Genomic DNA, 25,507 nt, shown 5'->3' with positions numbered 1-25,507 from the left:
AGGACCAAAATCAGGATTTATTAATGCATCGTAAGGTTCATTATTGTCATTGTTCAGGGAAGGATAATTTCCCTAAGAGAAATGGTGACATATACACAATAAAGTCCTGTCCCTGTCATGACAGCTCAAGAGCATGCCATCGTTACCACCTATGTCACACAGCAGGTGTGCCTGCCATGCGGGTGACAGCCGCTGACTCCTCTGATCAACACATAATTATCTCTGAATAAAAATGCACGTGGAAGTTAGCTGGACATAATGGATTGAGGACCCAGGGCAAAACAAAAAAAAAAATAATCTTTGGTGTGTCACACAGCACCACCTGGGGGAAGGAGAGGGTTAAGGAGAGCAACGGGAGCTGAAGCAACCTTGAGAAACCTGCAGCAACCAGGCATCTGCGGGATTATCATGTTTATCCTCCTTGTCTTCTTTTGGATAGAAGAGGTCACTTGGTTAATAGTAGGATGCCCCTGACGGAAAAAGGTCCTCTTGATCAGTGCTCTTCTTCCCTGATCTCACCGTATATCTCTCTTTCAGCATCTGTATGGCTTCTGTATTGCAGAGTCGTCGGACCCCCCCCCACACACACACACTCCTAGAAGATAATAAATATCATATCACAAGGATGGCAGTGCTCCTTCATGGAACACTGACTGTTTATTAGAGGCAAAAAAGTTTAAGAGAAATGCTAACAATGTTCATTAATGGCCTGCATCCAGGTTTAATGAGGCATGTCAATATGCGGACTGGGCAACATCAGTGGCATAATAGTGGTGGTAAATGGGAGTAATTGTATCCAATTGTACGGCGCAGCTTCCAGGAATGAGCCCGAACTGCCAACTGACAATGACAGAGCAATTATGGGAAGGCAAGCGAGCTGTGTCAAATTAGCACTTGGTGAGAACTCATTTTTCAGAGATGGGCTTGCTCTACAACACCACAAGTGATAGCTACTTTATTGTGAGTGATAGGAAGACCAGCACTTAGACTGATGTTCTGATTTGTCAATAGCTGTATTTGAAAGCTTAGTGTCACAAATATATAGAGATATTCAAGCAGAGAGGCACACTGCTCATGATCCGAAGGATAAGGATGTTGTGGAGAAGGTCATCTGTCAGTGTGAGCTGTCAAAGAGAGATCACACTCTATGAAAGGGGAACATTCAGCCGACTTAAGTAATTACCTTTGACTGAGATTTGAAGATGTCTTCTTTTGTTGGCCTACATTGACTGCATAATTTATAATTTACCACAATCAGCAATGGTCCAGCAATTGTAACTAAGAAAGTCCTGATTTTATTCCTTATCATCACTTTTTTAAAAACTTACTGCTTTAGAATGGCAAAGCACCAATACTGAAAGTGTGCTTTTTTAAGGGGGAAAAAAGAAAAACAAAATATTTAACACAATAAAACATTATATATCTATTTTATTTCCTCTGTTGTTATAAAGTGTGGGCCACACCATGCTTTAAGTAAGTGCATGTTATTCATGTGGCACTGACTTGCTTTGTTGGATTACTTGTTAAAGAGCATAAAGGCATAATTCAATTTTTGTCTCTCCAATGCAAAAGTGGTTTTTTTTTTAAAAAAGAGTGATGTGGAGTACTAAGTATTGAAACTATAATCCACAGTCTATTTTAAGATACAGATCAGTTTGATATAATTGTCAGAACTGAAGTGAGATAAGCATTGTAGCAAATATTTTAGAAGTTTGTGGATTAATAGAATTTTTATTGCTTGATATCTTTTTACTGGGTAATCTCTCTGGATCAATGTTTGAAAAGTCATTTCTTAGCCTTTAGTAATCTTAAAAATAAAAGATAATAGATGACCAATTATGCTCTGGGATATAGCAAGAATTACATTTTTGTTTTTTATCATAATAGGAAAAAACCCTACTTATGTAGCTAGAGGTTACATTTTATTAACTGAAAATAACACACATGGTTATTATGGACACACTCTAATTTCTATTCCATTTTTTAAAGTTATGTAAGCATCCTTATTTTAGATTTGCTTAAATCTGTTGTTATGAGATCAGCCTGCTGAAGATATTTGGCTTCAAACAGGGTGATTTCTTCTTTGGGAGTGGCTAAATGATTAATGAATTGCAACAAAAAGAAACCAGGGACTAACATGCCTTCTGGCCAAAAACTGCTCTTTAATTCCAGGTGTATTGATTAGCTGTAGCATTATTGACAAAAGAATTAATTTAAGTACTTAAAGTCAATGTTACTTCAGCTGAAAACCCTACCTGTAGGAACAAGGAAATAGCAGTACAAAACTAGTCAATTAATATGATGTCAGTGTATTGACATAAAGAGGTCTCTATATCCTCGTATTTAAAACATTATCCCACTGTTGTATGTATTATTACATGGGTCATCAAACAGTTATATTTAAAATTACTAATGCTGTTGTTTCCCATATTTGCTAATTATTAAATATTTTAAATATCCACCCCATTTCGCCATTTCAAATGACAGTCTGAGAATTCCAAATCATGTTTTTAATTTTTTTAAGTTTCAGAATTCATTATGCCCAGGAATTCCATGCCTCTTTCTTCTTCTCTCTTCTCCCAAACCCTGCTACAACCACAGAAAGCTGTTTAATTCACAACACCCATAGCAGAGTAGAGGCCCGTCATATATTCTATAGTGAATTTGCCACTTAATAATGGAATAGAGCATCAAAGTGCCACTTAGGTCTCAAATTGTATGTATGACTGTCAAAGCGGTATTTTTAAAAAAAAATTAAAAAGGCAAAGGGGGAGAAAAAAACCCTTGATTTGTCTTTACTACTGGAATGTGAATTTGTCAGCCAGGTTTTGAAATCACAACAGCATTGCTTGCATCCCCAGCGAGATGTCGAAAACGTGACAGGTACATATTTTTTCAACTACAAGGACTTCTATAATGAAAACTAAATACACAAATCTTTTTTTCTCTTTTTCTCCCCCTTTCTCTTGACACATCGTTGTTGCCAATGGGATTTAATGTTCAGGTTCAAGTTGTCAAGTGAAATAACCAATAAGCAATCTAAGCAGTCAGTGTACAGATATTCAAAAGCGAAAATGCCTGGCTTCCTTGTGATATAGTGGAAACATTTGAGTGTATAATTAACTAACTGAGGAACCAAGGGCACTTAATCTTCCCCCTAATGGCAAGTTCAGCCCATCACCATGTATCTCCAGGGGACAAACGAAGGCTTGGTTTCTGCTCACCAAGGCATTTGGGTTGTCATTCCTCTTCCTTATTCATCATTTTCTTAAGTTCTGGCACGATTGCATTCATCTTTATTCAGTCCTGGTAAGAATTAAGAAGGTAAACTAAGGTTTACACTGAAAGACTCTTTATCATCGTCTGCATTTGAAAAAACCTGTTGGCTTTTCCATCTGCCAGAAAATTCTGTATCATGAGAATAGCTACAATGAAGATGTACATCAATGTATAGAATGTGTCTGTGTATTTGTGATATACAGAATTGTAACTCGCAGCCACGAGCAAAATGTACAAAACTGTAAATTGTATATAAACTTTAGCAGTTATTGATTTATGAGCAGCTAAACTTTCATGAAACCAAACAGTGTGCAAGTGTGTTTGAGAGCCCCTACATATGACCAACTCAACCTGGGGCATAGTCCTTCACTTCAGGCTTGCTGGATCACCTGCAGTATCTTGACAAGTCATCAGGAGGATTTTACTGCACATCATGCAGGTGTGTGGTAGAATGTGTTGTTAAAATGGGCATTTGTACGGGCTCATAATACTGCCTGTGTTAGGAAAAGGGATGACCCCAAGGGTCATGCACTTCCCCCAAAATATTTCCCTTTTCTTTTTTTTTATCCCCCATCCACCAGACTGGAATTTTACAATGAAGTGTCAGACAATACAGCCATAGTGTATATGGTCCTATAGCTTGAGTTATTTTTATAAGGTCTCTGTTGTTTAAAGAAGCATCATTTATTCACTCCTCTTCCCCATAACGATTAGCAAAAGCCAGTGCAGCCAACCAAGTAGGTAGGAAAAACTTCCAGCCTCCCAGAAGCCAGGCCAAACCCTTAACTTCCGTCCTGGCCAGGAACCGGACTGGGTGAGACCATGTGTGCGGGATCATCTCAGATTTCAACTGATCTGATACTGACCTCTCTCCCCATCCTAGTTTTTCCTGACACAGGTCTTGGACAGGAACAGAAAAATAGCCTGGGTAGTAGACTGCAAGGTTTGGCCAAATACAAAAGACAGCACCTTCTAAAATGAATCTTGCCCATTTCTGATTAAGTTTAAAAATGTCAAGCTTCATTAATAAACATACTAACAACATTAATTACCTTACTTCTATATGTATTCAATGTATAGCAAAATCCTCACTCCCCTAATAACATTCTTTGCCATACTTTTACTTCCCCAAAGTAGTTGTTTGGAATCATTCCTGGTTCAGGAACATTCTTCGGCATCCTGCTACTTTGGAATGTAAGCACACCAGAGACCACTTGACTTGAGTTTTCCTGCTTTCTTCATCTCTAGCCCCGCAGGAGTCTCTGTGACAGGAAGCAGGAAGAGACTGCTGGCAGGTTGTGCCTCAGCCTGTGTTTGTTCATTTGCTTTTCCGGAACCCATCATTTGCTGGGTCTGTATGTGTACTGAATCCTGCCTTGTCTAAATTTGCCTTGAGATTTCTGGATCTTACCTAAACTTCCATGCTCAGTTCAGCTTCCCTACCCATGTACCAGCCTACACATAATACTATATACATACCAAAGGTAGCAAAGCTTAGGATCTCCAGCAACTGCTAAACTACAGCTCCTATCAACCCTAAGGACAATTTATTGCAGCTTGGGATGATGGGAGTTGTAGTGCAACAACAGTTGAAGAGTGTCAGGTTGGTCACACCTGGTATATATATGCTTGCTTGTGGAGTAGTGTTCAACAAACACTTTAAGATTTTAAAATAAAGAGATGTTATATTTCTCATGTTGGAGCTACAATGTTGCAAACCCATCCCCCACATCCTCTATAATAAAGAGGTAGAGTGTGTGCCCATGCTGCCCGTGTCTTTTTTGGCAGTTCTGGGCATGCGCAGAGCGCATGCCCAGAACCGCTGAAAAAGATACGGCCGCCCAGGCACGGGTGGCCATGTTGGGTCATGGGAAGCGGCGAGGGGAAACCAGCTGGGGAAGCGATGGCGGCTGTGGAAGCGATGGCGGCGCCGGGGAAGTGGCGCCGGGGAAGCGTGGTCACGGGAAGCGGCGAGGGAAAGCCGGCCGGGGAAGCGATGCCAGCTGAGGAAGCAATGGTGGCGCCGGGGAAGCGGCAGGAAAGCGGTGCAGGGAAGCGGCGCCGGGGAAGCGATGCCGGACGGGGGTTAACAAGCACACACAGCCACGGGAAACACATTGCAAAAACAACGGCCCCTGCCGATGCCCACCCCCTCCAAAACAGCAGTAGCCACGGTCCACCCCCACCCCGCTCAGCTGCCCGAAAGCCAACATAGCCAAAACACACACACACACACACACACACACATTCAGCCCGACCTTCGAGCGAGACCTCTTCGGCCCACCAGGGCCTTGGCTGGCTGGCTGTTGGTAGTCAGGTAGGTGAGCCAGGCCAGTCTCCGCGCCGCTGCCTCTCGCCACGTGCCTGCCTCCTGCTCCCCCGTCCCTGCCCGCCGCTGCCACTGCCTTCCAACCCACGGCCACTGAGGGGGGCGGGTCCGGCCGTTGTGGTGGTGGCGGCGGCTGGGTCCCGTTTCGGGCTGGCCTGTGCGCCGCTGGGAGCTCCGCACTGTGTCTGGCCTCAATTCCCTGTTGCTAGAGGGGAGCCTGTCCCTTTTCAGTGTTGCTTCATGCATTTTCTCCAGTTTGGCATGCTTTTCCCGACAACAATTAAATACGTGTTTCCTGATGGGCAATCACATGGAATAAAAGCAAGCAACAAGAATTGCTCCCCCAGGAGATGAAGAACGAAAGGACCAGGTAGATGACATACACAGAGAGGGGAACATTACACTTTCCAATTGCAGCCTTCTCCTTTCTGCTAAGGAAATGAAGCTGGCAGAGTAAAAACACCAGCAAACATCCATGTCCTGTTTCCCACCCAGAGAGAGAGGGGAAGGAGTGAGGGAGGGAGACAGGACAATAGAAAGATGGAAAGAAGGAAGGAAAGAAAAGAGAGAGAAGGGAAGGAAAAGGACAAAAGAAACAAGGAGGTAGGGAGGGAAAGTAGGAAAGAGAGAAGTGAGGAAGGAAGGAAGAAGAAAGAAAAAGGAGAAAGGAATGAGGGAGAGGGACAAATAAAAGAAAAGGGAGGGAGGAGCAGCCAGCCCCAAAGAGCGAGCCCGTTAAAGGGGGGAAAAAAGGAAAAGAGAAAGAAAACAGAAAGATGGGGGTGAAAAGAAGTAGAATAAAGGAAAGAGACGGAGAGGGAGAGAGAAGGAAGGAAAGGAAACAGAGAAAGAGGGAGAGAAAAGGAAGGACTGAGAGAGAGAGAGAGAGAGAGAGAGAGAGAGAGAGAGAGAGAGAGAGAGAGAAATGGAACGGAGGGAGAAAGAGAGAGGGAGAAAGAATAAAGGAAACAACAACAACAACAACAACAACAACAACAAAAGGTACTAGCGCCCGTTATTTTAATGGGCTTAAAAATACTAGTTGTATATAAATGATGAAGAAGTTCTGGTAATAAATAATCTGCCTAATTTCCTATCATTGTCCTTACAACTGGATTAATTTGGTCCAAATGGTAGTTCACAAGTTAGCCCACTTGCGTCTCAAATGTTCACGTCTGCTCCCCTGAATTCGAATTAGGCACAATCAGTTAACTGCTGTGACGCTTTTAATGAGTTTTTGGAGGACAAAGTATCTCGTATTCGGGTCCATCTAGATCTAGATCTAGACTCCACAGTTATCGCAGTGTCAGATGCCAAGGTATCCAGCAACTCCTCTTGTGTGGTTAGGCTGGATCAATTTCAGTTTGTGACTCCTGAGGATGTGGACAAGCTGCTCGGAATGGTGCGTCCTACCACCTGTCTGCTTGATCCTTGCCCAACATGGTTTATACTATTTGGCAAGGGGGTTGTTGTGGAGAGCCTGGTGGCAATTATAAATACCTCTCTGCGAGAGGGCAGGATGCCTCCTTGTTTAAAGGAGGCAATTATGAGACCTATTCTTAAGAAGCCTGCCTTGGACCCCTCGGAGTTTAGTAGCTACAGGCCTGTCTCCAACCTCCCATGGTTTGGCAAGGTGATTGAGAGGGTGGTGGCCTCCCAGCTCCGGGCGGTCTTGGAGGAAACTGATTATCTAGACCCATTTCAAGATGGCTTTCGGATGGGCTATGGGGTGGAGCATGCCTTGGTCGGCCTGATGGATGATCTCCAATTGGGAATGGACAGAGGAAGTGTGACTCTGTTGGTCCTTTTGGATCTCTCGGCGGCTTTCGATACTATCAACCATAGTATCCTTCTCGAACGTCTGAGGGAGTTGGGGGTGGGAGGCACTGCTTTGCAGTGGTTCCGCTCCTACCTTTCTGGCAGATCCCAGATGGTGTCGCTTAGAGACTGTTGCTCTTCAAAATCTTAGCTTTTATTTGGGGTCCCTCAGGGCTCCATACTGTCTCCAATGCTTTTTAATATCTACACGAAACGGTTGGGAAAGACATCCGGAGATTTGATGCTGGGTGTTATCAGTATTGACACCCAAATCTATTTCTCCATGTCAACATCATCAGGAGAAGGCATATGCTCCTTGAATGCCTGCTTGGAAGCAGTAATGGGCTGGATGAGGGATAACAAACTGAGAGTGAATCCAGACAAGACGGAGGTACTTATTGTGCGGGGTCGTCACTCGGTAAGCAATATTGATCTAGCTATTCTAGATGGGATCACACTTCCTCAGAAGGAACAGGTATGCAGTTTGGGAGTACTTCTGGATCCACACCTTTCCCTGGTTCCCCGGGTTGAGGCAGTGGCCAGAAGCGCTTTCTATCAGCTTCAGTTGATACGCCAGCTGCGTCCGTTTCTTGAAGTTCATGATCTCAAAACAGTAGTACACTTGCTGGTATCCTCCAGACTTGATTACTGCAATGCGCTCTATGTGGGGCAGCCTCTGTACATAGTCCAGAAACTGCAATTAGTACAAAATTCAGCAGCCAGGTTGGTCTCCGGGTCATCTCGAAGAGACCATATTACTCCTATATTACAGGAGTTGCACTGGCTGCCAATAAGTTTCCGGGCAAAATACAAAGTGTTGGTTATAACCTATAAAGCTCTATACAGCTTAGCCCACAGTACTTAAGAGAGTGTCTTCTTCTGCATGATCTCCATCGTCTACTGCATACATCAGGGGAGACTCGTCTGTGGCTACCTTCATGTCATCTGGTGACCACCCAGGGACAGGCCTTCTCTGTTGTCACCCCAAGACTTTGGAACGTGCTTCCCGTGGGAATAAGAGTCTTCCCATCTCTAGCAGCTTTTAAAAAGTTTACTCAGGCCTTTTACCTTTTTAACTTTGTAACTTTTTAAATTTTGGATTATTTATTGATTTGTTTTAAGCAGTTTTTAATATTTAATTGATTTTAATGTTTTGTTTTTATTTGTTGTGAACCGCCCTGAGACCTTGGGTTCGGGCGGTATAAAAATGCACTAAATAAATAAATAAATATTGAACTGGGGTGCCGTTGAGGTGTCCCTTTGTGTCACTCACTACAACTGCACCAAATTTGGTCCAAATTGGTTAGGTCCCTATGTTAGCCCACTTGTGCCTCAAATGTTCACACCTCCTCCATCTTGAATCGGAGTGGATGACATCATTAAAAACTACACCCTTGAGCCCTCCCTATGTGTCCCTACAGCTGTATGAAATTTGGTTCAAATTGGTTAGACGGTCCACAAGTTAGCCCACTTGTGCCTCAAACGTTCATGCACCCACCATTTTGAATTGGAGTGGATGACATCACAAACTATGCTGTTGAGGTATCCCTGTGTGTCCCTACAGCTGTACCTAATTTGGTTCATAATGGCCCAGACATTGCGAAGTAGATAGGGACACACACAAACACACAATGCTGGGTGATCCAATAAGTTATTTTCCAAAGTAAGTTAGGCTAAAAATAGAGGTGCTTTTGTATACTTAGAATATTCCTAGTCTCACACTAAGAATCACTACCTGAGATCTCCCCGCATTACAAACAGCTGAAGGCTGTTTTTTGTCTGTTGTGTGTTATATTCACATACCTTGTGTCACACTGTCTTCCGAAGGCAGAGATGTTAGTCGTCTCCTTTTAAAAAATATTTAAGATGAACAGAATGCTCAGTCTCACCATGGATCTGGTTGCAATTAATATAGAATAGCTGCAACTTGAAAACACACAGCAGCATTTGCTATTTGGATGGTTAGTTATCTGTGCCCATGTCTGTGTATTTATATGTACACATACTAAAGAGGCATTTCACCTGCACTCAGAGAGAAATGAGTGACCAGGCTGCTATTTCACTCCAAAAGTGATCAGGACTTTTTCAGTGTTCAATTCAAATACTTGAAAGGCCTGGAGGGGCTCTTTGATTTGCGTGTTCAGTTTGAATGTTCACCAAGGCCTAATCAGGACAAACAGGGACAGTGTTTCACCAGGGGAAGAGACCAGAAAATGGGGATTGTTTGAGCATATGCTGTTCGTGTTGATGCATTGTATGTTTATTCTACAGTCATGGCAATATGAAGTGCTCAATATCTTCAGGAAACAATATTGTACAATAAATTAATGTCAGTAGTGCAGGCCCAGGGAACTTGCAGCATACAAAACCAACTGCAGCCCACCAGCCATACAATGGCCCCACACTTGCACGTAATGCAGTACCATGTTATGGAACCGCAATTGCACATAATGCGGAACATTGCACGGGCAGCGGTTCCATGGAAGTTATTTCTGTATGCAGGCAAATACAGTTTGGCACGGCGACAAATCTGAGGGTTCAGATTTGGAACTCCAATCTGAACCCATGGGTTGTAATGAGTTTCATCGCTGCAACCAGAGGTTGGACGCAGCCTGAGATATGTCCGAATGTGGAAACACAGGCTGCACCTCCTGGAACCCGAGTTGAGGGAGGAAGCTCCTCCCTCAACTCCAGCGTGATTAGCTGTGCAGGCTGTCCTTCAGTCAAGAAGGAAGCCCATGCAGCCAGCTCCGTCTCCTCCCTACAGTCTCGCTGATTGCAGAGAGGACACTCTCTGTTGTGTCTGAATTTAGACTGGAAAGTGGGGGGGAGGGGTGCGGAACTAATTGGTTCCACATTACATGCAGGTCCCCTGCTAACTTGGCAAAGAGGCACCTTTTAATGTGGTGATTCTCTATATTTAGCAGGGGGAGAGTAACTGGCCCTATCCACCCCCAGCACAGTACCTCAGGTGACTATAGCTGGTGTCTATCTTATGTTTCTTTTTAGAATGTGAGCCCTTTGGAGACAGAGATCCATCTTATTTATTTATTATTTCTCTGTGTAAACCGCCCTGAACCATTTTTGGAAAGGCAATATAGAAATTGAATGCATGAATGAATGAATAAATACATAAATAAATGCAGCCATTGTGTTGAGCAAGGTGACTGACAGCATTTCTGTTTTTGTAGTTTCAGGAAGACAGACAATCAAGGACGTTTATTGAGCCCTTAAGACACCACTATATGTAGGCGGTAGACTGCATCTGTCTTGGTGAGTCAAACAGGTGCGAACGGTGGCTTGTGTCCGGCCCCACCTGGTGGCCCCTCTAGTGATGCCCCATGTGCATGATAGCACGCTCAAAGGGGGCATCGCCTGGGCTCCAGAGAGCCCAATCAAGCTCTGCCCCTGGTCATTTCAGGCAGCACTTGCTGCCTGACAGCATTTATTTCTCTTTCTCTCCCTCGCTGGAGGGAGAGAAAGGAAAATAAAAGCTGCCAGGCAGCAAACACTGTCCGAAATGGATGGGGGAGAGCTTGCTTGGGGCTCTCCGGAGCTCAGGGGCTTTCGGTGATTTTTTTCCATTGGCGGCCCAGGTTCTTTGAACCTGTTCGCACAATTGTGGCTCCACCCCTGGAGTCAAACATGGTTCAGGTCTACAGTGACATATGGAGGATCTTGCCCCAAACAGGATTTTAAGGGCCTAGTTCTGGTAAATTATTGTGATTAACTGGATGCATTTGTAGAATATGCCCTCCCTTCACAAAGCTCAGTCAGTTCTGTGGAAAACAGATCATGAACCAATCAGCTCATTAATATAACATACTGCCATTTGGACTTTATATAGTGACAGTATATCTAATATGAGAGCTAATATGCTTGTTGAACATTACTTTGCTAGCAGGACATTTCTATCAGAACAGGCTGGCCTTGTGCATATTGGCACCATACACTGAAGTGTCTTTATTCCTTAATGAGGTAAGAAAAATGGCTAAAGGCTACTGCACCATGTTACCCTACTGTCTGTCAAAGTTTGCTCACAGATACTGGCTTTTCTGTTGCTTTCCCCCTGATGTACACATGGCAAGCAAAAGAAGAAAGAGAGGATATGTCAGGACAGGTGTATGCAAAGGGCTTGCAAATGAAAGGGAAGACAAATGAACAAACGTTTTCACCAAACACAGACTTACTGAGTCATAAGAAATAACTTAGGTGATTAATTAGACTGTTTGAATGTATTGGTTTTTCAGGGTGAGCTAGAAGCTGCCACAGTAGAAGATGCTAAACGTTTCCCTTCCTAGAAGTCACTGTAAAAGCCCTGAGACTTCTATGGTATTTGTTCTCATCAGCGTCAAGATCATGAGCCATATAGAGAGAAGAGATGCTTTCCAAAGATAAAGTAACTTGACCTATTTTTTGGAACTGCATAAGCAGACACTGGAGGAAGAAAGAAAATCTCAATTTACCTCACTATTATTCACCATGTTATTACATTTGCAACAAGTACAAATTAATGAGCACCAGCAATCAACGGCATAGCAACGGTCCAGGGAGTGGACTCACTGGTAAGTAGTGTTGGTGCCAAAATCTAAAATGTGAAGTTCAGACTGAAGTTTTTGGGTGTCTCCCTGCTCAATTTATTCTGGAATAGACTACAATCCAAAATGAATCCAATATTCAGCCTTCCCAACAGTCATCCTTTACAGTATTTATGGGTTATTCTATAATCCCACATTTGGCCATTGTGGCTAAGGATTGTGGGAGTGGTTGTCCAACAACATCAGAGGACCCAAGGCTGAGAACCCTTGACTTATGGGGGTGGTGAAGTGAGCTTCATAATGGGCCTGATGGCCACTGTAGTGTCTCCTAGATACAGCTACATGTGGGTGGTACAGCAGAGACTACTGGGCAGCACTGGAGCTTGGGAGCATGTATGGCAGTACCCAAAGTCTCCATGAATTTTTTCATTCAGGGACACTGTTGCAGTGAAGCCTCCTATCTCTGACACTGAGTTGCCTGGCCTCTAGAAGAGGAGAGCTGGTCTTGTGGTAGCAAGCATGACTTGTCCCCATACCTAAGCAGGGTCTGCCCTGGTTGCTTATGAATGGGAGACTTGATGTGTAAGTACTGCAAGATATTCCCCTCGGGGATGAAGCCGCTCTGGGAAGAGCAGAAGGTTTCAAGTTCCCCGGCTTCTCCAAGACAGGGCTGAGAGAGATTCCTGCCTGCAACCTTGGAGAAGCTGCTGCCAGTCTGTGAAGACAATACTGAGCTAGATAGACCAATGGTCTGACTCAGTATATGGCAGTTGCCTATGTTTCTACTGAAAGAAGCATTAAAGTAAAGTTGTGCCATTGAGTCAGTGTTGACTCCTGGCGAACACAGAACTATGTGGTTTTCTTTGGTAGAATACAGGAGGGGTTTACCATTGCCTCCTCTCGCACATCTTCCTATATCACTGCTGCCCGATATAGGTGTTTCCCATATTCTGAGAAACATACCAGTGGGGATTTGAACCAGCAACCTCTTGCTCGCTAGGCAAGTTGTTTCACAGCTGCACCATTAGGTGGCTGAGAGAAGCATTTGGAGCCCTAAAGTACAGGGGTGCAGACAGAGGGGGTAAAACTCCTCACTCAATCTTTTTTGGGGTGGGTGGATGGGAAGAAATACACATTTGGTGGGAGGGATGGGTAATTAGGCTTTGAGTGGACTTTATTAAAATAAGGGGAAACTCTTCAAATGCTAGATCTGCACCCCTGCTAAGATCCCTGTAATAAATGGAACTTCTCTTTGTGCTCATAATGACAGGCAGTTTGCTAGTTGCACAGCAGCTGGTGACATGTGCAGATCAGTAATAGTTTTGTCACATAAGCAAGCTTATTATTTGGGGTGATCAGGGCCCAGACTGTACCCTAATAACACAGGTCACTTCAAACATTTTACTCTGTATCCGAGATAAGCTTACCAAAATAGTTAATACACATGTTGTAGTTAAGATGCTTTGTGTTGTAATCTGGAAGTCTGGATACCTCAAGGTTATATGGCTGGGTTAATAGGATGAGATACATGGTTAAACACTCAGTCTTCTAAGACAGAATCATAAAGCAGCAGAATGAAATACTGCTGCAGGGGTGGTCAAACTGTGGCTCTGGAGTCACATCAGCTTGACTAGTTCAAATGCAGCTCTCAGGCAGTGTGAGAAGGGGACAGTTCAAGGCAGAGACTTGTCCTTGTGCTGTTCTTCCGCTCCCCATTCCCCACCATTTCCAGCCACAGTATCTACAATGCAGACTATACTTGTGGGGAGGCAGAGAGGAAAGCCCAAGAGATTGAACCATATAATCATACAAAGAAAGGAAAGAAAGGATAGCAAGTCCACCATAGAAATCTGCCCAAACAAGGAATACTACTATGCTCCACAATATAAGGTACACTCTAAAATGGTCCTGGAAGGATAATTGGCTCAATAAGATTAAAGAAAGTAATAAAGCCATACATCATGGGAGAAGGTAAAACAAACAAGCAAAGTCAGCAAAACACCTATCTCACACAAAAAGCAATGCAAAAACTTCCATGAGTTTGATCATTAATCAACTGGTAACTTACCACCATGTTCCTATAACCTTATGTGAAGAGGGACATCTTGTGCCACTATCAGAGGGGAGCAGGAAGCACATTCTACAAGGTGCAATGGTAGGTGGCGCCTGAGAACCATATGTCGAGCTATGTCAAGTCATCAATTTAAGGAAATGGTGTTAGCCCCTTAAATGCCTACCAACAGGCAGTAATGGGCTGGATGAGGGATAATAAACTAAAGCTGAATCCAAGCAAGACAGAGGTGCTCATTGTTGGGGGTCATAATCTGCAAGACGGGATAGAACTTCCTGTTCTGGATGAGATTACACTCCCCCAGAAAGAATAGGTTCATAGCTTTGGAGTTCTCTTGAATCCGGGCTTCACCCTGGTGTCTCAGGTTGAGGCTGTGGCCAGAAGTGCTTTTTACCTCTGCCTGTTCCTAGAGGAGAATGACTCGAATCAACCAACCAACCAACCAACCAACCAACCAACCAACCAACCTTTATTACATTCTTAGACCAGCATAAAGTAAAAAGGGTGATTACATAAAAGAGCAAATATTAAAAGCCTGTGGATAAATGACTAAATACATGATAGTAAAACTATAGTTATAAAGTAGTAAATATTAAAAGCCTGTGGGTGAATAAAAACACAAGCATATACTCAAAAGCTATAAAAATCAGGAGATAAAATTAAGAGCATCATAGAAAGAGGCAAAAATGCATTATAAAGTCCTATAAGAGGCATTTAAAAAGTTATCACCATATACAAGACATATACAATCATAGTCATGATAGAGATTTGAGGGCAGGGTAACAAGCCAGAATGCTGTAGAGTTGTAGAACTGTAGGAATACAGGGATGCTATGAATCATTCTGAGGCAACAAGCAGAGGGCATGCTGAAATTAGTCCATACAGTTACTGGACAGGAGGACATCAACCGCCAGATTTTAATCACTGCCACACAGAACCTGGCAACTCGGTAGGTGATGTCGGAGTTGGAGTTGGAAAGCAGTAGGGAGAAGTAAAATTGGTCCATATGTTCTGGGTAGTTATGTAATAGTGGTAGAATGAGGGTGCAGCAGATATCCCTGTAAAATGAGCACTGAAGGAGGACGTGTTCAGTTGTTTCTACTTGCCCAGAATCACAAGGGCAATGCCATTCCTGAAATGGGTTCTTCCTGTAATGGCCCTCAAGCACTGCTAAGGGGAGAACATGGCAGCGCACCAGTGTGAAGGCCCTCCTGAGCTTTGGAATTTCCAGCTGCGCGATGTATGCCACAGGAGAGGCAGAATATCTAAGTCCCTCACTGGTGAGGGAGAATGATCTGAAAGTGGTGGTACATGAACTGGTAACCTCCAGGTTGGACCACTACAATGAGCTCTATGTAGGGCTGCCCTTTTATGTAGTTCGGAAACTTCAATTTTTATCTGTTTAATTGGTTTTTAGATTTTTAAAATTGTTTCATTATATGATTTTAATTGTTTTATTATGTGTTTTTCATTTTAATTTGAACTGCCCTGAGCCTTCGTAGGAAGGACAGTATATAAATTGAATGAATGAATGAATGAATAATAAGCTTTGGAAATATGCAGGGAAAGAAAAGGCAGTGAGCTGAAAGAGTTGAGACATGAGAAGCAGAAGTACTGGGATAAGTGATGGGAGGAAGTAGTATCAGTAGATGATACAAAATGGGGCTATTGGGGTGATGTAGGTAGTATCACCATGGATTAGAACATAAGAACAGCCCTTCTGGATCAGGCCCAAGAACTATCTAGTCCAGCAGCCTGTTTCACACAGTGGCCCACCAGATACCTCTGGGGAGCCCACAGGCAAGAGGCATGTGCATGCCCTCTCTCCTGCTGTTGCTCCCCTGTAACTGGTATTGAGAGGCATTGTGCCTCTGAGGCTGGAGGTGAGACTAGTAGCCATTGATAGACCTGTCCTCCATGAATTTGTCTAAGCCCCTTTTAAAGCCATCCAAGCTGGTGGCCATGGCAAAGAATTCCATAGATTAATTATGCTCTGTGTGAAAAAGTACTTCCTCTTGTCAGTCCTAAATTTCCTGACCTTCAGTTTCATGAGATGACCCCTGGTTCTAGTGTTGTGAGAGAGGGAGAAAAATTTCTTTCTGTCCACCCTCTCCACTCCATGCATAATTTTATACATCTCAATCATGTCTCCCCTTTGTCACCTCTTTCTCAAGGTAAAGAGCCCCAGTCACTGTAGCCTAGCATCATAGGAAGGTGCTCCAGGCCCCTGATCATCTTGGTCACCCTCTTCTGCACCTTTTCTAGTTCTACAATATCCTTCTTAAGATATGGTGACCAAAGCTGTACGGAGTACTCCAGATGTTGCCGCACCATCTCTCTCTATATTTCTCCTGGGTGTGCCTTTGAATGTGCGTCCCGGCAGCCCAGCTGATTGGCTGGGCGCCAGCACACAGGAGACCAGAGGCGGTGGCAGGCATGGCTGGGGAGGCAAGCAGCAGGCGGGCCCGGCCGCGGAGGAAAGTGGCAGTGGCGGTGGGCCTGGCTGTGGAGGAAAGTGGCAGCAGCGGCGGGCCCGGCCACGGAGGCAGCACTTGGCCCGGCAGGGGGCCTGCCTGCGGAGGTGGCACTCAGCCCGGCGGTGAGCCTGGGCCACGGAGACAGCACTCGGCTGGGCAGCGGTGGCAGGCCCATCCGCAGAGGCGGCACTCGGCCCGGCGGTGAGCCCAGGCCACAGAGACGGCACTTCAGTAGGCAGGTGGTGCCCTCCCTCTACCATGCAGGGTATGTAGGGATGTTGTGTCGGGGCTGTTGGAGTCAGCAGAGCCCAATACCAGTCTATATTTCATTACAGATCTGTGTGCCAGCTGTAGTGGGATGCAGGCTGCTTTCCTGTCCCTCACAGAGCACTGGTGGGGGTACGAGAGAGAGGGGATATCATCTGCTGGTGGTGGTGTGGCCAGCCCCTCCCATGCAGCAAAGCCCAGGTGGGCTGTGCTGCAAGTGGAACCGCTGGACACAAAGCACACAACAGATGAGCTGTTGGTGGTCATAGGGTGCAGGTGGGGGAAATGGCTGACTAGGCGGCCAAAACTTTGCTGAGACTTCCTGGTAACTGACAATGGTGCCAATGCATTGAGGGCAGCCTGCCAGCTGCGGTTTTTATCCATACATTGTACGGCACACACTGTGCATCTGGTTGTGATGGATGCATTTGGCCTTAAGGAGGCTAAGGCCAGGGAATGGCAGGGCCTCTCCCCGGAGGGCCTGCTGCTGCCACGGCTGCTCTTGTGGACAAATGCAGCAAGACAGCAACCTACTTCCACTGCAGCGGGAAGGGTAGGTGGATGCTCAGGGAGGGGCAGTGTGAACTCGGCCTACTTGGACACCTCATTCCTAGGGATGTTGAGACCCAGTGGAACTCCACCTTACTTTTGCTCCAATGCCTTCAAGAGCAAGAGGCAACCATCCATGTCCTGGCAAGGAAGTGTAGCCTGGAAGTGTATGACCTGTCCAATGCAGATTGGAAGCTCATTTTTGAGCTTGTCTCGACACCTGAGCAGTTTCTTCTTGCCATGAACAGCTTATGTGCCAAAGCAACACCACTGAGCCAGGCTTTGTCTGCTGTTCTTCTCCTGGAGAAGACTATGGGTTCCAGGCCTCCCTGACCACTGGGGAAGCATGTGGCCTGGTAGGTCAGCTGAAGCCTGGAGTAGTATTCAATCATTCAGCAGCAAGTTGAGTCAATTGGCAGAGCATATTTTGACTTGCCTTTGTGACCCAACTATGAAGGGCAATGCTGTCACCCCTTGCGAGCTGCCCAGGTGGAGGGCCCTTCTGGTTCAAGAACTTAGGTAGACAAAGAAAAGGAGGCTAGGTCTGAACCAGGAGGAGGGTGCTGGTTCTCTAAGTTAGGGTTGACCTACTGACCCAGGGAAAAAAATCAAAAATTCATTAGAACCCAATTGCCTGATTGTTTTATGGGTTGGGTGGTATGTAGAACTCATCATGCCCTACCATCCAACTCACTTTGGGTGTCCTAGGTGCTATGCATAGAGAATAATGGGGTTGTTTGAGTCCCTCATTATTCCTTATGGTTGAAATGGTTCAAAAGGTTTGAATTCAGTTCAAATTTGAACTGGACCAGCGGTCAGTTTGATCCAAATGGTTCTCAATGTTGGAAATTCTCTGTGGTGAGAGAATCCCTTTCTCATTATAGCAGAGTGCACAGAGGCAAAACACAGCGGATTTAGTTAGGCATGCATGTATGCTGAGAGTAAAGTAACTTGGAGCCAATTCATAGTTCCAAATCAATATATAAGGCATTTATTAAGGAACTCCATTCTAGATAGGAAAGTGAGGAGTTAGGATCTCTAATCTATCTATCTAGCTGGATGCAGATGGATTCTGCATCTTCTCTGCACACATGGTGCAGGGAGAGAGGCTTGCCATGTTGCAAGGTAGAAGGACAGGTAGGGAAGAGAGAGAGGAAGGAAGTTAATCCCTAAGAGTACCAATCTACATTTCAAAGGGATCGTGTCAGAGCAGTGGAGAAGGGGTGACCAATGTCTTGACCCTCTAGCCCTCTGACTCACTAGTCTGTCCTCCACTGTCTGAGACAAGAGGCAGCGCAAAGTCCTTTAACTTCCAACACTCAAATCATGGCCCAGTTCAAATGTTGTTTGAATTTGAACTGAACCACGGTCACTAGTTCTGTACCCCCCTACAACATAGAACACACATACCCACATAAAGGAAATGTGCAATTATTTATCTGATATGGTTTTTAGTTTTTTAAGCAAATATTTTTCATGCAAGACAAAGATAACAACTAAATTCCTAAAACTAATAGCAAAATTAATAGCAAATTAATAGCAAAAACTGACTTGTGCAAAAGATCAGGTATAGTACAAATTCTTCAGTATGGCTGACATTATTATTAGTTTCACAAAGCATTATACTGAAAGTAAAAACCTACTTTCCTTCTCTTATTATTTAAAAAGAGATCTAAACTTTGCTGCTTTCTTGAAGTGAGGGGTTTGGATAACTTCATGGTCTATCAAGTTGGAGGGCTATAGACCACCTCCAGCCTCAGAGGTAGGATGCCTCTGAATACCAGTTGCAGGGGAGTAACAGCAAGAGAGAGGGCATGCCCTCAACTCCTGCCTGTAAGCTTCCAGTGACATCTGGTGGGCCACTGTGTGAAACAGGATGCTGGACTAGATGGGCCATGGGCCTGATCCAGCAGGGCTGTTCTTATGTTCCTATGAATCATTTATTTGCTATCAGAAGCTTGCAGGAGAGAAGAGAGACAACATCTGCTCATAGATAGACCCCAGGGTGTGAGACTGGGTGCTTGCCTGTGTGCTTCTCCTGCCCCCCCCCCCCCCCGTCTGTTATCTGCCCTCCAGGACTGGCTTCTGTGCTGAGGTGATGCCTTGCAGGATTGGGGCCAGGGAGGAGGGTGATTTGGCAGTTTTCTGCATTCCATCTGCCTAGAGCTGCCTGCTCAGGGCTATATAGGCTTCTGCCAGTGGCGGCGGGCCCACCACCGGCAGGATCGCCACCGAAGGGGTGACACCAAAGGGGGTTGCCCCTTTGGGAGAGCCCCTTCGGGGGACAGCAAGGGCGAGGTCTCTTGGCCCAGGTATTTGTATATGCGGGGGTGCATTTAATAGTGGAGCTTCTATTTTAATTTGTCCTGGGTGAGACAATCTTACCCAGTGTCTGGGCTTAACTGGAGATGGGGAGACAGGGAGCGTGTCCACTGACTATGGGGCGGCCATTCCGGTCATGGTGGGGAACAGAAGAAGTAACATTGGCAGGTCAGTGGGCCATTACAGGGGAAGGGGACTTGGAAATTTAATACCTGTTTCCCCTTCTGGCTGTCCTGCCAGGTCTTTGACCTTGGGGAGCAGTGCCAATCATCCTTGGAACCTCACTTTGCTCCTCTGCAATGCCAGGTCGGTCCAGAACAAATCAGAAACCATCCATGATTTGATTCTGGATGAAGGTGCTGACCTGGTATGTACTACAGAGACCTGGCTGGGGGAGGCTGGGGGCCCAGTGTGGTCCCAGCTTCTTCCTCCAGGCTACTCTGTTGAGGAGTGGGTGAGGGACCGTGGGCGGGGAAGTGGAGTGGCTGTGGTCTATAAGAATAACCTTTCCCTTACCAGGATCCCTGTTGGAGTGTCGGACCATATCAAATGTGTGTACTTGAGTCTGGGGACAAGGGATAGACTGGGACTTCTGTTGGTGTACTGATTGCCCTGCTGCTCAACGGAGTCCCTAACTGAGCTGACGGACTTGGCTTGGACTTGGTGTTGGAGTCCCCCAGGCTTGTGCTGCTGGGGGACTTCAATTTCCACTTTGAGACCAATTTGTCTGGGGCAGCTCGGGAGTTGATAACGGCCATGATGACTATGGGCCTATCCCAAGTTGTCTCAGGGCCGACGCACATTGCTGGTCACATGCTTGATTTGGTCTTTCACTCTGATCAGGGTGGTGTTCCGTGGGTGGGGAATCCTGTGATTTCCCCATTGTCATGAACGGACCACCATCTGGTTAAAGTTGGACTCACAATCACTTCCCACCTTCACAGGGGTGAGGCATCTATTAGGAAGATCCGCCCGAGAAGGTTATTGGATCCAATAGGATTTCAAGAAGACTTGGAGGGATTTAGTGTTGGCTCTGCCGGTGATCCTGTTGATGCCCTGGTGGAGAATTGGAACAGCAAACTCACTGGGGTAGTAGACATGATTGCACCTAAGCATCCTCTCCAATCTGCTTCAAAATTGGCCCCTTGGTATACGGAAGAACTATAGGGGCTGAAGTGACGAGGTTGACGACTGGAGCGCAAATGGAGAAAGACTCAGCTTCAATCCGACAGATTGCAACATAGAGCTCATTTGAAGACTTATGCTCAGGCCATACGTGCGGCAAAGAAACGATTCTTTTCTGCCCGTATTGCATCTGCAAGTTCACGTCTGGCGGAGTTGTTCAGGGTTGTGAGAGGGCTAGTATGTGCCCCTCCTCCCTTGAATCAGAATCTGGAACCATCGATTACCCACTGTGATGTGTTTAATGAATTCTTTGTGGGGGGGAAATCTCTCATATTTGGGCTGACTTAGACTCCAGCTCCACAATTACCTCAGTGTCTGATGTGGAGGTGTCCAGCGACTTCTCTTGTGTGATTAGGTTGGATCGGTTCCAGTTTGTGACTCCTGAGGATGTGGACAAGCTGATTGGAATGGTGTGGCCTACCACCTGTTCTCCTGACCCTTGTCAAACATGGCTTATATTATCTGGCAGGTGGGTTGTTGTAGAAGGCCTGGTAGAGATTATAAATGCATCTCTGAGGGAAGGTAGGATGCCTCCTTGTCTTAAGGAGGCAATTATTAGACCACTTCTGAAGAAGCCTACCCTGGATCCCTCGGACTTGAACAACTACAGGCCTGTCTCCAACCTTCCGTGGCTGGGCAAGGTAATTAAGAAGGTGGTGGCCTCCCAGCTCCAGACAGTCTTGGATGAAACTGATTACCTTGACCCATTTCAAATTGGCTTTCGGGCTGGCTATGGGGTGGAGACTGCCTTGGTCAGCCTGATGGATGATCTCCAATTGGGAATTGACAGAGGAAGTGTGACTCTGTTGGTCCTTTTGGACCTCTCGGTGGCTTTCGATACTATCGACCATAGTATCCTTCTGGAGCGTCTGAGGGGGTTGGGAGTTGGAGACACTGCTTTGCAGTGGTTCCGCTCCTACCTCTCGGGCAGGTTCCAGATGGTGTCCCTTGGAGACTGCTGTTCTTCAAAATCTGAACTTTTGTATGGTGTTCCCCAGGGCTCCATATTGTCTCTGATGTTGTTTAACATCTACATGAAACCATCGGGAGAGATCATCAGGAGATTTGGTGCAGGGTGCTATCAGTATGCTGATGACACCCAAATCTATTTCTCCATGTCAGCATCATCGGGAGAGGTCATAACCTCCCTAAATGCCTGCCTGGAGTCGGTGATGGGCTGGATGAGGGATAACAAACTGAGACCGAATCCGGCTAAGAGGGAGGTACTCATTGTACGGGGTCGGAACTTGAGAGATTATTTTGATCTGCCTGTTCTGGATGGGGTCACACTTCCCCAGAAGGAACAGGTACGCAGTCTAGGCATGGTTCTGGATCTGAGTCTCTCCTTGGTGTCCCAGGTTGAGGCAATGGCCAGAAGTGCCTTCTATCAGCTTAGGCTGATATGCCAGCTGTGTCCGTTTCTTGAGGTGAACGACCTCAAAACAGTGGTACATCTGCTGGTAACCTCCAGACTGGATTACTGTAATGCGCTCTTTGTGGGGCTGCCCTTGTACGTAGTCCAGAAACTACAGTTGGTCCAGAATGCAGCAGCCATGCTGGTTTCTGGGTCATCTCAAAGAGACCATATAACTCCTGTATTATAGGAGCTACACTGGCTGCCGATATGTTTCCAGGCAAAATACAAGGTGCTGGTTATAACCTATAAATCCTTAAATAGTTTGGGCCTGGGTATTTAAGGGAACGCCTTCTTCAGTATGAACCCCACCGCCCACTGAGATTTGCTGGAGAGGTCCGCCTGTAGCTGCCACCGGCTCGTCTGGTGGCCACTCAGGGATGGGCCTTCTCCACTGCTGCCCCAAGTCTTTGGAATGCACTCCCTAGTGAAATAAGAGCCTCCCCATCTCTGATAGCTTTTTAAAAAGTCTTTAAAAACACATCTCTTCACCCAGGCTTTTAATTAATGTTGTTTTAATGGTTTTAATGCTGTTTTAAAATATTATTTTACAATTTTTAAATTGTTGTAATGTGTGTGTTTCCCCCCTCCCCATTTTTGTCTTAACAAATGTCTTACTTTGTTTTTATCTTGTTGTTATTTACGCCCAGAGACGTAAGTTTTGGGCGGTATAAAAATGTTTTAATAAACAAACAAACAAACAAACAAATAAATCTTTCTCTAGCTCTGTTCCTTGTCAATGTAGAGCTAAATTAAACAAAACAAAACAAAAGCCACAGAAATGTATTTTATAGTGTTTGAGACCAGTTTTCGAAAAGTCTCTCTGATGAGGATCTTGGGGTCGGGGGAGGCAGGTGGAGCCATTCAGGTGTTACCTGCCTCTCCAGAATCCTCATTTCCTGGGGGTCTTTGCTACCACACTAAAGACCTCAAAAAGGAGGAATTAGGTCTCTCTGGGGAAGGGGAGGTGGCACACACAGAAAGAACACTTTTATTTAATAACACACCCGATCTAGGGTGGCTGCTCAGCAAGGCATTCTTTCAGAGGTGTTGTATGTGCTGTCTGGTTGGGCAGCAGGACATTGATTTCCCTGGATGCATGGACAGTGCCTGTATTTTCAAAGCTCCCATGGAAGGTACTGAATCTCAAACTGTATAGAGAGGTGTGTTCAACTCTGCAAGTGTGTGTGTGTGTGTGTGTGTGTGTGTGTGTGTGCGTGTCTCCACATGTCCAGTCTTGTCCCCCTGGCTTGGAAGTATCCAAGACTGGTGTGGTATCATGCATACTAAAGAAAGAAAATCTACCATAACCAGGATAAACCAGAGTTAGGACTGAAAAAAGCTCCTTGTTTTTTTCAGTGGTTCTGTTCCATCTTTTCTATCAGTTTGTTGGGGAAGGGGAGCCCAGCCGACAGGTCGACACAGGGGCAGGAGTGTGTTGGGGCCTCCTGGACTGCTTGGCCCAGGTCTACGAGTCCAAGAACATATTTTGTCACAGTGGACCAAAGCCCAGGATCCTTTGCCTGCCTATTCCCACTTGGAAGTCATCAGGATCCCTTCCCAGAATAACAGAAAACTAGTGCCCCTCTCCATCTGCTGGATATTTGCACGAGACTGTATGGCTGCAAGGCTCTTGCATGGGCAGTGATGCAAGTGGTGTGAGGAAAGGGTTAAGGGTGGGCGACTGGTGCCCAAAAGTCATGATTGCACTGGGAGCACACATTCAAAGATCATTGCCAATGACAGCCGCTTTACTTATGACCTGACACCTTGCGTGCGCTCTGGTGATGCAAGCAGTATGGAGCTTGCTGGGATTTAGCCTCAGTGACCCAGGAAAAGAGAGAGATCCCTCTGCCTATAAGTCAGAGGTAGCGAAACTGTGGCTGGACAATAATCTGTGGGATGATTCTGAGCTTCACAGATTAACCACAGATTCGTCCGGCCGAGGTTTCATGCTATGTCCAAAGGCACCCTTAGGAACAAGGAGCAGGGATAGAGGAAGATACCTAGCATATTAGAAAGTAAAAACTTGCAAATCAGTTTCTAGCCCTACAGGTCTAAGGTGCCGGAACACTTACAGGTTACAGTCTTTCTAAGACCATCTTGACCAGAGAGGAATCAACATTGCTGACTGCAGAGGGAGAAGAAACAATGGGGTGGAGAGAGGCAGAGAGAGAGATGTGAGGTGGTGAGGAGAACTCCCGTTTCTATGGAATTTTGATAGGTGCAGAACTGTGGTAAAATTTCTTTCACCTCTTGGTAGGACAATATAGATAACCGGCTGAGTTTACCATGCGGGGTTGTGTATTCATTGCACCATGGTAGGTTGCTTATTGTCTGTATTTTCTAACATTCCAACTTTTCTAGGGGAAGGAACAGGGTCATATGGCCCTATGATTTTAAGGCTTCTGCTAGAAATAGCCATAGCAATTGTTAAAAAGAAAAATTGCCCAACTGATGACTACCAGAGTCCTTTCTAGATGGACAATGAACACATAAGGGGTAGCACCATCGTGATAGCCTCTGTCACTAAATTCATGCATTAATTGGACTGTCTGAAAAGACCCCCACCCTGCATAGAGCTGTATGCATAGAGGGCTTTTTCTGCATTTTAAAATCATGGAAAATCAGGTTTATTACTACTACTACTACTACTACTTCATTTATATCCCGCTCTTCCTCCAAGGAGCCCAGAGCAGTGTACTACATACTTAGGTTTCTCCTCACAACAACCCTATGAGGTAGGTTAGGCTGTTAAGTGTACAAATGCATGTTTTTTCTATGTATATAGCTATAGTAAGTAATCTTTATTACAGTCACAGACCAGAAATATCATGATATATAGGTATTATGGATGTGCAATTTGATTCAGGTACAAAACAATTTGTACCCATATCAACCTGTTTTGTGCGATTTGTGGACAAAACAAATTGCCCCTGTGCTAGCTGGCCAGATTTGGGTCCAAAAGAAATCGCCCAGATTTCGGACCTGAAAAATTCATAGATTCAGACTTGCATTTTGAGGCGATCTCTCTTGCTGTCTCCATTTTGTTGCGCCCTCCCAAGCTTCAGATTTAGTGACTTACAATGTGCAACGACTGGCTGGCGATTCCCCCCTGGTTCCAGATTGGCTCATTTCCATTCAAATCTTGTGTTGCTAGTGACTGCCCCAACATTGGCTAGGGGAAGGATCAAAGAAGGGACAAGTGTGGGGGGAGTTTGAAGGAGGGATTGTACTTAAGAAGGCAGCCAGCCACCA

The 25,507-nt window shown here is 45.4% G+C and overlaps 1 long non-coding RNA gene across 1 annotated transcript; it reads right to left on the bottom strand.

The window, feature by feature from the left end:
* On the bottom strand, positions 1-25,507 carry LOC128325847 (uncharacterized). The gene is made up of 3 exons (XR_008307678.1): positions 25,335-25,507; positions 3,225-3,306; positions 1-595 (listed from the first exon to the last, which is right to left on the bottom strand). It is a non-coding gene; the product is annotated as an uncharacterized LOC128325847 (long non-coding RNA).

This window comes from Hemicordylus capensis, chromosome 5 (assembly GCF_027244095.1).
Source record: "Hemicordylus capensis ecotype Gifberg chromosome 5, rHemCap1.1.pri, whole genome shotgun sequence".
Classification (NCBI taxonomy): Eukaryota; Metazoa; Chordata; class Lepidosauria; order Squamata; family Cordylidae; genus Hemicordylus; species Hemicordylus capensis.
This window is presented reverse-complemented; position numbering and strand designations above follow the sequence as displayed.